At 48.7% G+C, this 12,122-nt stretch overlaps 1 long non-coding RNA gene across 1 annotated transcript in view; it reads left to right on the top strand.

Moving 5' to 3' along the window:
• LOC114906334 overlaps positions 1-11,264 on the top strand; it is a 17,535-nt gene extending 6,271 nt beyond the window's left edge. The window contains exons 2-3 of the long non-coding RNA XR_003796427.1: positions 5,112-9,718; positions 11,220-11,264. This is a non-coding gene — a long non-coding RNA (uncharacterized LOC114906334). The remainder of the gene's footprint in view (positions 1-5,111; positions 9,719-11,219) is intronic.
• Positions 11,265-12,122: the final 858 nt, after the last annotated feature.

Raw genomic sequence — 12,122 nt, 5'->3', positions numbered from 1 at the left:
GCTGCTGCTGCTGCTGCTGCTGCTGCTGCTGCTGCTGCTGCTGCTGCTGCTGCTGCTGCTGCTGCTGCTGCAGCCCCTCCCAGCACTCGTGCCCGAGCTCCCCGGCCGCTGTGCGGTACCCTGGTGAGTGTCAGTTTACTGCTAGGCGTTTGAGTAAAGCGTCCCTGAGAGAGGGAAAAGGGGGAATTTTAAAAATGGCTTTGTACGTTGTGGCTGTTGCATCTGGATCTTTGAGACAACTGAGACGAGACGTTAGGCATATGACTCTTCAGTGCAAGAGAATGAGCTTTTCCAGCCTCCTCACGGGATCAGTGAGAGAGACAAAAGGACAGGAGGTTGTGTCAACCCATTTTGAAAATTTTTAAAAATTCACGATTTTGTCCTGGCCAGTTGCTAAACGTGATGTCTTTACAGTTAGATTATAAAACATGTTTTGCTATGAAAGTACTCTTGCCTACAGCCCTTCCATACAAAAGATTAGGGGGACATTAGGGGATAATTAAAGAAATGTAATTTTGGTTGTTTTGTTTTTGTGTTTTTTTGCGGTACGCGGGCCTCTCACTGTTGTGGCCTCTCCCGTTGCGGAGCACAGGCTCCGGACGCGCAGGCCCAGCGGCCATGGCCCATGGGCCCAGCCGCTCCGCGGCATGTGGGATCCTCCCGGAGCGGGGCACGAACCCGCGTCCCCTGCATCGGCAGGCGGACTCCCAACCACTGCGCCACCAGGGAAGCCCCGAAATGTAAAGTTTTGATTTCAGGATTGTACACAGTGATTGTATAACAATGGAGAACACACCACCCCTGGCACCTGGGGGGGGAAGTGTAGAGAGGGAGCGAGGGCATTAATGATCTTGTCTGTCCAAACTGTTCCTGGGAATTTTCTATGTTTCCTAAAGGAATACTCCCCGTGCAGCCTTCCAAGCTGCTGTGAGCACTTTTTCTTTTTCTTTTTGAATTTTACTTTATTTGTTTTTTTTATACAGCAGGCTCTTATTAGTTATCTATTTTATACATATTAGTGTATATATGTCAATCCCAATCCAGTGAGCACTTTGAATGCAAACTGTCTGCTGAGGCTGCAGTCACACCTGAGGGAGCTCTGACTGTGGGACCGCAGGAGTGGCCCCAGCCCCTGGACGGTGCATGCAGAGCACCTCCAGGTGTCAGCCACCCTCGGAAAGAGGATGCGCTGGGGTCCCGGACAGACAGAACTGCTTGGAACGGGCTGCCTCCAGGCAGTGCCTCTGAAACTAAGGCCTCAGATGGATTATTCAAACTGGACAGGGAGTCCTAGGGGGACAGGTCCCTGGGTGGGAGGCCACACTGGGGCCCCAGGGAGCTGTCCTACCTGCCTGATGTATGTCCTGCTCGGGGCAACCTAGCAGTTGTGAACCCTTTGTTTCTAGGGATACATGTATGCCTCGGAATTACCCTTCTTGTGTGTGAGCCCTGAATATCCCGACGCAGCCTCAGCCTGGACGAGTAGTGACCAGAGTATGCTGTGCCTGAATTGGTGCCTCAGGTGCCTCAGCTACAAAAGGTTCATACAAAAAACTAAGCAGTAAGGTTCCTGGCTTTCTAAGTTAGACCTTCATGGTTAATGGCACCTGTATTTAAATGGCTGAGTCCTGGAACCCTAAGGGATGTAACTGACATCAGTACTGCAGTGTAGGCTGGTGTCACTGCGCTGCCTGGGTCCTAAGACCTGTGGCATTCCCCTCCCTCCCTCTGCAGACTGACATCCTTCTCGCTCGTCATTAAGACACTGGGTCCAGTCCTTCACCCGTTACGTCAGCTCCACAAGTGTGGACTGACTTTCTACCGTGTCTCAGGTCCTCTGCCCTGAGGACACCAGGATGAACGGGATGTGTTTCCAGCCTTCTGAGAAGGAGTTAAAAGTCTGGTGAGGGAGACAGACATGGAAGCAAAACCTCGGTGCCTCAAAGACAATGGGCTTATCTGGCTTTGTTCAGCAACCCATGGCAGATCACACTATGAGCATTTACCACGTAATTTTTCCCATCCATTAACAGCATATCCTGAAGATCCGTCTAGTCAGTACAGCTGGATTCCCCTCATTCCTGTAGGCGTGTACAACCTCAGCTACCAAGCGACACTGGTGTGTTGCATCAAGCTCAAGGCCAGTAAGAGAATTGCCTTCAGTATGTGTTCTCTAAAACACTCAAGGATTCTTTGTAAGTTTCCAGAGAAAGCAACATTCAGGCTTCCCTTAATTCACGGGGAAATTACAATTATGGAAAATCCACTTTATTTAACTCTCTGCTTAAAAGTGTTTGCCTCCCTGTAACCCTCAGCCCACAGATGCCGGTAGCTCCTCCCAATCATTTCAGCACCCAGACCTACCCTCTGAAACTTCCTGTCAGCTTCCACCTACTTACCAGGTGCACCATTGTGGTAGTAAACCACATAACATACTGGTTATCAACCACGAGAATAGGATTTTGTGAAGGTATCCCCAGACCTCTTATTCCCATCAAAAGGAAAGGAATGATATGGTCCACGTCAGGGTTTGGTCAGGGGAAGTAGCATGGCAGCATGGAGTAGGACACAGGACTCCCCAGGAAGGATTCCAGACACCTTCCTCGTCTGTCTTGCTTTCTGTGACAAGGTAATGGTTCAGGGACAGACGGGGTGTGAGGTAAGGCTTCGTTTCCAAGGTCAATCACTGCCGTGGGCATCAGTGTTTAGGATGGTTCTGTGGTCGTCATGGCTCTTGGCTCCCGGGTCTGGGGTCCTTCTCAGAGAGGACGAGCCCTCTCCAGGCTGCGTCACCAGAGTCACGGGCCAGGCGAGGGCTTTAAGCTACTAGGGAAGGCTGTCTGCTTCGGCACGGCAGATCAGATCAGAGGAGGACAGCTGAGAGGAGAAGAGGGGAGAAGATCTCCTCAGGTCAGGGGCAGGTGTCTGATCGGTGAAGGGAAGACATTTTTCCTAAATTCTGGTTGCTCTGGGCTTGTGTGGCATGGAGGGAGTGAGGGTGCAAGAGAGAAGCAGAGGCTGACTGGAGGTGTGGAGAATAGATCATATAACCTCATATCGTCTGTGTCCCACGGCCCCCGAGAAAAGCCCAGGCCATGTGGGATCTCAAAGGTCATCTCCTCTCACCACCTCCATCCACTGGCCATGAAGAGAATGGATCTGAGATAAACTGAAGCCTCAGAGAGACAGGCCAGTGGGGTGGTGATGTCTTCTTGGAAGATCCACTGCCCTGCCCTTGGTTTGACTCTCACGCTGTGTCCTTTACGTTCTCTCTCCTGTGCTCTCAGGTTGGTCTTCCCAACTGTGTGTTTATCCTGGGAAGAGTCAGTACATTGGAGACAGTCTCGCTACCAAAGGAGTTTATTAAAGTTCCTGAGAGTTTCCCAGGCAGAGTGAAAAATCAAAGATTCTAGGGCACCGTTGTAGCCACACTAAATGAGATTCACTGAGTGCGGATCATGGAATCTGCATTTTTGGTGGTTTTTTTTTTTTTTTTTATAATTCCTCAGTTCTGACTGACATGGACAACTTGTCTGGGTACTACCAGAGCAGAGGAACGGTCTTATTTTCCCTACTGGCAGGTTTCTCTCTCCATCGGGAGCATGTGGAGGTGACAGAGGTTTGCTGCCTTCTCTGATGCACAAACCCAAGACCTTCAGGCTAGGAGACTGACATGCTGTCTGCTGTTCTAAGGAGGCTCTCAGATCATTGTTTCCACAAAACATCCTGATTCCAATCCTGTCAAGCCTCCATCTAAAAGATTTCTGAAGAAACCAGATTTCTATTTAGTGTGCAGTTCCATGCTGTAAGGTCAATTTGTGTTATGTGTTAGCTGTTTTTCTACATATTTTGCAGTAGCCATTGGATCTTGCCCTTGACTGAATAAATACAGAACACACTTGAGTTTTCCACAATGCCTCCACAGACCTGTGGCTCCACCCCTTACTGCTGGGTGACACTGAGCGGGCTACTTAGCATCTCTGTGCCTCAATTCCTCCATTAGTAACATGGAAACACTAGTTAGGAGTAAATGTAACTACTTCTTGGGGCAGCTTAGAGCACTGACCATGTTAAGACATGGGAAGTTGTCAGGACAGTGCTCATCATGTGACAAGTTCCTGGTGAATTCTAGCTGTTGTCATTACTGCTGTTAATATTGTTACCGTTCCCACATTTCCCTGGAGAGTGTTCCAGAGAGACAATGTCAAGACCACCTTTGGCTCACCACATGGACTTTGCACTATCACTTCAGCCCCTCAGGGACTCAAGAACTGAATGTATGGGGCATGGGTGTGGGTATGTGTGTGTGTGTGTGTGTGTGTGTGTGTGTGTGTGTGTGTGTGTATTAGCATAATGAGTATTTAACTCTCCTTATGGGGATATTGTGAAGCCTAAATACAATGCTGGGGTTTCACCAGGGGCTCGTATGGAAAAGTTTAGTGCCTATTCTCTAGGAAATTAGAAGTCTAATGACCTCTTCGTATGATTTGTATAATGATGGGAAAGTAAGTGATCACTGGACGATTGTAGTAGACCATGAGTATATACATTTTAAAAAGCATTCCAGAGGGAAATTTAAAGGCCCAAGGACCTCATCATATAGCCCTTTTTGGGGGGGGCATTATTTTTATGAAGTCTAATTCTCCTGTATCAAATTCTGAATATCTGAATCTGATGAAGATACAAAAGTATTAATACTCAAACTTTCATCAGTAGGACTTTATTTCTTGTGTAGTTTTCACATTGCCGGTTTTATGGTGTTTCTTATTTCTTCCACTAATATTCACGTTTTTTTAACCAAAGGGTGATGGTATGAATATTTTCTGAGTTACATCCTGAGGAGATGGTAAACAGTGTTTTTGGATGGAGAGTCTGAGGAGGGGGGCAAAGGGGAGAGAGAGTGGAGCGGGAGTGGTTGAGGAGAAAGCAATGGGGGCAGGGAGAGAGGGATATGGGTACAAGCAGAAACCAAAGTGAAGAGACACAGGAATAAAAGCTCACCCCTCTGGACTGTGTTTAACTCTCTATATGTATAAGTGTAATAAGGTCTCTGAGTACTCACAGCAACATTATGAGGTAAGCATTTTTAATGTTATCATCCCTTTTTGCAGATGAGGAAGCTTGAGACATGTAGAGGTTAACGGGTGAAGGAACTTGCCCAAAGTCACCTGGCCGGCAAGAACTGAGTCAGATTGCTACGCAGGCCTGAAAGAAACAGAGAGGTGTGGTATCTGACCCCCAAATCTGGAATACACTGCAGTGTCCAGCGTCCTCTGGATCAAAAGGCAAGTGAACATGTCCATCGGCATGAATCAGATTACCATGGATCTGTGTATGGATTGAGCATGATGTCTCCTAAGTGCATGAAAGACCACGGGGTGTCGTGTCAATATGCACGCGTCACAGAGAACAGTTCCTGGTCCATGTCAAGCTCTATACATGTCTTTGCTTCTACCGACATCAGTATCAGCATCCTCATCCTCATCATTATGGGAAGTAGCATAACCATACTATAATGATAAACAGAACAACAGACACAAAAGTATGAAGACATTACCTCCCCCCATCTCCTAATTTTTAAAAATGCAGAGAAAAAACCTGGAAGGCAGTAGACCACATATTAAGTGTTTTTCTCTTGAGTGTGAAATTCTAGATAATGCCCAAATAACCTTTTTTTTGTGGCCTCTCCCGTTGTGGAGCACAGGCTCCGGAGGCGCAGGCTCAGTGGCCATGGCTTATGGGCCTAGCCGCTCCACGGCATGTGGGATCTTCCCTGACCGGGGCACGAACCCGTGTCCCCTGCATCGGCAGGCGGACTCTCAACCACTGCACCACCAGGGAAGCCCCCAAATAACCTTTTAATGTGCTGTATCTTCATTGTTACGTAGCCAGTTTTTCCATTATAATTTAAAACTAGTTTTTCTGAAGACCTGTTCTCTTAGGTATCTTGACGTTTCATGATGAAAAAAAATTGTTTTGGTATCCTTGCCAAGTGAAAACCCAGTCAGCACACTTACGTGAGGAGTATGATCTTTGGTACAGTGGGGGGTGTGGGGTGTGGGGGGAGCAGAGAGGTCCTGATGGAAGGTTAGCTAAGTCTGCAAGCGTTGTGAAAAAGGCCACGGACAATATAAGCCCAAACCAAACAACAACTCACAGGTCCCTAGGAAGAGACTGGTGTTCTATCCACATAAGTGTCTGTATTAGGACTTCTTAGACCTTTGCTCTTTTGGCTCCCGTGGCGCAGTGGGGCAGCGTGTGGCGCTTGTAACGCAGTCCTGCTTTGACCCAGGCTGTGGATGAGAGTCGCAGCCTCCCCTGCAGCACCGCCCCCTTTTGTGGGCCAACTGGAGCACTTTTCTTGGTGCCTGGGAGCCTCCAGATTCAGAAGGGAAGGGAGACAGAAAATACGTAGCTCAGTAGGTAGATCCGACCCTCCCAGATAGAGCCATGCACAGCAAGTGAGATGCAGGTGCAGCTTGGTGCAGTAACCCGTTGGGAATTAGCAGAGTTGGATTGGGTGACTCAAGGAAGAAATGTGGACGTGAATGCAAAGGGGAGGAACCACATTAAGAGGGGTAAACAGCTATAATTCCCATTTCTGTAACAGGGTAGGGTACTCCATTATTGTTGGGAGAAGGCTCCCTGGTCTGAGCTCTGGGAGGGCGTCACGGCACTTTAGTGATGAGCGTTCTGAGGAACCGCCATCAACCCTAACCAGGGGGTGCTGAGTGTCTGAAGGCAGGAAGTCTCAGTCTTTACCCCTAACAGACACAGACAGCTTCTTAGCCCTGCTGAGAGTGGTGCTGTGGCACCTGAGGGAAGCTCAAAGTTGCCCTCTAGCAAAACTACCAGTGCTCCTTATGTCCTAATCCAGGTCAGGGTGGCTGCCCAGACACTGTGCACTGATCCGGATAAGTCTGATGGTAAGTGTGTGTGTGTGTGTGTGTGTGTGTGTGTGACAAACAGTGACTTTATTCATTGAATCGTTCACCAAGCTCCAACTATGGTCAAGGCACTGTGCTGGATGTCTGGGGATACATAAAAAACAAAAAAAAATGGTCAGCTGGGTATCTGCTCAGTCAGCTGACTGACAAGGACAAGGAGGGATCATAGATACTGAATGACAAGCCTGTGCCAGGCCTTAGAAGGAGTGAGAGGCAGGACGTGGGGGAAGAGCAGAGAGAGTCGAGGTGGAGCAAGCAAGGAACTAGGAGGACCGCGTGAGGGGCAGCTCCGAGTGAGACTGATGGCCTCACCTGGACTTGACATGCCCTTCCTAACTGAGCTCAGGTCCCTGACTCCATGGCCACCTGTGCTCTGGGCACAGCATCACAGACTCCACTAGCAGCCTGCGTTCATTCAACAGTCCATCGATTGGACACGTAGTTGCGGGGCCTACGCTGGGCACCAGCCACTTGGTACTTGGGAAACATTCAGTGAACTGACCGGTGCTTTAAGGATCTTGACCCAAGTTCCACTGTGAGGCCAGAACTGTGGCTGATGGGGCAACAGAGTGACCCACACGTGTGTAATGAACGTTGCAGCCTCTTTGGTTAGGAGTTTCCGGAATTAGGGATCGTATGAAAGATGCAATGCTCCTCCCCCCACCAAAGGGAAGAGAATCTGACTCGAGATATGCCCTGTTTACTCCATTCTCCTGTGTCATTTTTAACGCAGAAATAACTGGTCCAAGAAGAGCTACCCTTTATTGACCAAGTACATTTGAGTCGAGGTCCTTCATTCACTGAGGAAACAAGTTCGAAGCACCGACCAGACACTAGGTCTCCGCTACTGGGGCCAGTTTGGGGATGCAGGGATGATGGGGGCTGCAACCTGCAAGCAGATGACTGCCCCCTGTTGTGTGAGAAAAGCCATGGCAGGATTTAAATCATAGAACCCTAGGAACACAGAAGAGAGCCTCTGGCCCCCTGCCATAGTGTGCGGGGCCGGGGGTCGGGGGTGTGTGGTGTGTGGGTGTTTGGTCAGGACACACTTCTCAGGGGTGGGGAGGTTCTTCAGGTGGCACTTCGATCACCCACAGTTTACAGACACAAGCTGAAGAGCAGAGACATGAACACGGGTGGAGCCAGATTTCCATTCTCAGTCTGTTGGCTCCAGACCACCATGGCAGCTGGGTCAGCTCCAGAGCTGTCATGCAGCCACTAAAAACACTTCCTCTGCCTCTCCTTGCCTCTCAGTTCCTTCCATCTGATAAATAGAGTGAGACTGGTGGAGATATAACTGGGGGAGGGTTGATTGCAAAGCCTCTCTGATATGGCAGAGTGCCCCCCCGCCACAGGGGAGGCTGAAGTCCTGCCCGGCCGTTGGCTCTGAGGCAATCCTTTTGCGCCGGTGGACTCCAGTTTCTTGGCTGCAAGGCAGCTCCTGCGAAGGCAAACACAGAGAGCGTCTTAGAACCTTTCAGGGTGGCTTTGCCCTACTGGGTTCCTGCATTTCACGGGTGGACATGGTATTGGGACAATGATGACTTTCCTGTCACGGAACAACATCTGCATCTCGGCACCTGAATCACAAGCCAAGTGGGTTGTCGTGACCGCAAAGAAGACGGGCTTTGCAGCCGGGCAGAACTAGGGCTTGACTGCCAGATCCAGCCTTTACTGCATCAGCGACCTAACCTCTTTGAGCTTGTTTCCTTGTCTATGGAAGGCGGGGGTTGATACTTCTCTGGATCTATGGGGAGTAAAACCGCATATGCCCGGCTCCCATTAGCTCAGTAACTAGGCTCCGGGTGAACCATTTTACACTGCGCCCTGTGTTAGGGACACATCAGTGTGGACGCAAGCATGCCGGGGGCCTCTGGGCATCTACTCCACCCTCTGGCTGGGGTGGGGGTTGGGGTAGTGGCGGTGGAACTGGTGCCATTTCCATCTTTTTAATTGTCTTTACATATCAAAGGCACACACTTCATTTCATACTTAGGTGTGCTCTGCTCAGAGGAGTTGTACTGAATGAAGTCAGTCCTCACAGTTGAGTCTGTAACAGGCAGAACCAGCAGTGGGGACACCTAAGGAGTTGCAGGAAGGTGCTGTCAGATTCCCTAAGAGGGTCCCCATACTGAGCGCGCAGCTGATCCTTGCCTCCCTGATGACCACAGGGGACTAGTAAATCAAACCCTTGCATGGGGAGGACCCGTTAATATACTTTCTCCTGTCCTAACAGAAACTCAGACTATAAACTATAGTGAAAATCTCATCAAAACAAAGTCCATGGGTAGGGCAGTTCAAAGCCTGTTCAATTTACTGGGTCACAGATACCATAAAGTGACAGATTTTTTTTCCCGTTGTTCAGCTTATCCCTCCTCACTGTGAAGCAGGTGGTCACCCTGGATCCCTCTATGCTTCCAAAACTGTGGCCAAATTCCAAAGGTCATATTCAAAGGCAACAGTGGGCCCGCATAACATAAGGCGAGAGAGCTTTTCTGTCTGTATCCTGTTCTTAGCAAGGAAGCCTTTCCCAGAAAAACTCAGCCATCAGATTGCATTTCACATCAGCTCACTGTGAACCACAGTAAAACGTGTGTCCGTGTGGGGAATTCATAATGAAATCTCCGTCACCTTCCATTCGGTAAAAATATCAAATCTGGTAACTGTGACTTTTCATCCAGGTACTCCTCAGGAAAAATGGAAATTGCTCTACCCAGCCTGACAGCTGAACCTAAGAAGGAATCAGACAGATGAGGAGGGAGGAAGGGCATGTAAGATGGAGGGAACAGCACGTGTGAGGTTGTGAAATCTGTGGGTGGTGGGGGCCGGGAGGGGGGCGGGCAGGGGGGGCGAGGGAGGACGAGTGTGAGCACACCAGCCATCTGATGAACAGAAAGAGGTCTGGGTGCGCTGGAATATCAAGTGGGGCTTGGAGCAGAAGGAGGGGGTCTGGTGAAGATCAGGCGTTTGGGGGCAGGCAAGGCCTGCTGTGCTTAGTCCAGGAGGCTGGCCATTATCCTAAGAGCAGCGGGCAGCCCCTGCAGAGTTTTGAGCAGGGCTGTCATGCCCAGGTTAGGACTTAAGAAAGCTTCCTCAGGCAGTAGGATAGACAATGCGTTGGAAAACATCAGGATTGCTGGTGGTGGTCAAGGAGAGAGATGAGGGTGACGTGGAACTCACTGTGCCGATGGAGAGAAGTGTCAGGATCTTGCTTAGAAAGACTTAGGAGACAGAAAGGTGGGGCTTGATGACTGAGAGGGTGGTGAGAGAGAGGCAGCAGGCAAGGATGGCCTTAAGGATCTCTGGCCTAAGCAGCTGGGGAGAAGGCTGCCTTGCCCTGAGTTAGGCAACAGTAGAGGAGGTGCAGCTATGTGGGGAGGGGTTGTGGATGGGTTCAGTTTGGACTTGTTGAGTATTCCTTGCCTTTGGGGCTCAAACACGTATTACCTGAATGACTTGGGGTAGCTGACCTAACCTCTCTGTGCCCAAGATGCCTCAACTGTGATAGCAGGCTCAATGTAAAATAATCCTAGTTGATGAGGTGGGAAAGCAGAGACTACAGAGAAGCTAGGGGAGCTGCTCAGAGTCACACAGGCCGTCAGAGGAGGAGCGACCCACAAACCTAGGCATACTCGATTCAGAGCCCACACTCCTTATTTTTTTAATTAAATCCGACATACCATATTACATTAGTTTCAGGCGCACAACAAAGTGATTCCGCACTTTTAAACATTAGGAAATGAATAACACGATAAGTTCGGTTACCATCTGTCACCATACAGGCTTATTACAATATTATTGACTATATTCCGTGTATGTACATTCCATCCCCGTGACTTATTTATTTTATAACTGGAAGTGTGTACCTCCTAATCCCTTCACCTATTTTACACAACTCCCCACCCGCTCCCCCTCTGGCAACCACCAGTTTGTTCTCTGTGTCTCTAACTCTGTTTCTGTTTTGTTCCCTGTGCTCACTTGTTTTGTTTTTGTGGTTCCACATACAAATAAAACCGTGTGGTATTTGTATTTCTCTGTCTGCCTTATTTCAGTTAGCATAATACCCTCTAGGTCCATCCATGTTGTCGAAAATGGCAAGATTTCATTCTTTTTTATTGCTGAGTAATATTCCATTGTGTATATGTATACCACTTCTTTTCTATCGATCCATCTATCAATGGGCACTTCCATATCTTGGCTAGGGTAAATAATGCTGCAGTGAACAGAGGGGTACATACAGCTTTTGTGATTAGTGTTTTTTGTTTTCTTCAGATAAATACCAAGAAGTGGAATTGGGGCTTCCCTGGTGGCGCAGTGGTTGAGAGTCCGCCTGCCGATGCAGGGGACACGGGTTCGTGCCCCTGTCCGGGAGGATCCCACATGCCGCGGAGCGGCTCGGCCCATGAGCCATGGCCGCTGAGCCTGCGCGTCCGGAGCCTGTGCTCCGCAACAGGAGAGGCCACAACAGTGAGAGGCCCGCGTACCGCAAAAAAAAAAAAAAAAAAAAGAAGTGGAGTTGCTGGATCATATGGTAGTTCTAGTTTTAGGTTTTTTAGGAAACCCTCACTGTTTCCATAGTGGTTGCACCAATTTACATTCCCACCAACAGTGCATGAGGGTTTCCTTTTCTCCACATCCTCGCCCACATTTCTTACTTGTTGTCTTTTTGATAATAGCCACTTGACAGGTATGAGGAAGCACCTCATTGTGGTCTTGATTTTGCAATCCCTGATGATTAGTGATGTTGAGCATCTTTTCATATGCCTGTTGGCCATCTGTATTAATCTTCTTTGGAAAAATGTCTATTCAGTGTTTTGCCCCACTTTTTAATCAGGCTCTTGGTTTGTTTTTTGTTTTGTTTTGATAATGAGTTCTGTGAGCCCTTTAGATGTTTTGGCTATCTACCTCTTTTCGGATATATCACTTGCTAATATCTTCTCCCATTCAGCAGGTTGCCTTTTTGTTTTGTTGCCGGTTTCCCCTGCTGTGGAAAAGCTTTTTAGTTTGATGTACTCCCGTTTGTCCATTTTTGCTTTTGCTGCCCTTGCCTGAGGAGACATATCCCAAAAATTATTGCTAAGACCAGTGTCAAAGAGCATACTTGGCTATGTTTTCTTCTAGGAGTTTTATGGTTTAAGGTCTTACAATTTAGGCTTTAATCCATTTTTTGTTTAT

Source organism: Monodon monoceros, unplaced genomic scaffold (genome assembly GCF_005190385.1).
Source record: "Monodon monoceros isolate NGI ecotype Baffin Bay Population unplaced genomic scaffold, NGI_Narwhal_1 Super_Scaffold_22, whole genome shotgun sequence".
NCBI classification, from domain to species: domain Eukaryota; kingdom Metazoa; phylum Chordata; class Mammalia; order Artiodactyla; family Monodontidae; genus Monodon; species Monodon monoceros.
This window is presented reverse-complemented; position numbering and strand designations above follow the sequence as displayed.